The following is a 666-nucleotide window of genomic DNA, read 5'->3' as shown; positions in this document are numbered from 1 at the left end:
TTTCGAAAACGAAGAAAAACGGTATTAGGGATTTCAAAACCGTCAAACACAAACCTCCTCGTTTCATCTAGATCTAAGCTTCGTTTCGCGAAGAGATAGAAGGGAAAGTTGCTCACTACCACGCTACGGTGCTAGGGAACCAACTTTGGAGGTGACGTTGCGAGCGGAGATTTTACCGGATTTACTCGTGGTACCGTAATCTAACGTTAAAGCTAACGTGAAGGTAAGGGCTCCTTCCAAACTTCTAGTTTGCATTTAGGAACTTATCTGTGGTTGTGTGGAAAGGAACTTGTTAGGGTTGAAGTGTTGATTTGGGGGAAAATGAATCTAAGGCTTTATGGGTAAAATCTTAGAGTTAGGTTTTGGTTATATTGATGAATGTTTCGTGGAAAATAAATTTAAACTCATTTATGTATGATTTTGAGTAAATGAAACTTGTTGTGTTTGAGTGGTGGATTGTGTTGATTTGTGTTCGTCGTATTTGACGTGTTCTTAATTAATACTGATGAAATTTGATATGTGTATGGTTGGATTTTGTGGAGAAATGAATTGATGTGTTTTGGTGTGGATCGTGGATTGAATTTGATAATATATTTGAGTTTGTTTTGTGTGGAATTTGAAAACCATTAGAGTTAAACGAGTATTAAGAATGGAGAATCTCTTAAT

Source organism: Cicer arietinum, chromosome 2, assembly GCF_000331145.2.
Source record: "Cicer arietinum cultivar CDC Frontier isolate Library 1 chromosome 2, Cicar.CDCFrontier_v2.0, whole genome shotgun sequence".
NCBI classification, from domain to species: domain Eukaryota; kingdom Viridiplantae; phylum Streptophyta; class Magnoliopsida; order Fabales; family Fabaceae; genus Cicer; species Cicer arietinum.
Note: the sequence above shows the minus strand (reverse complement) of the source record.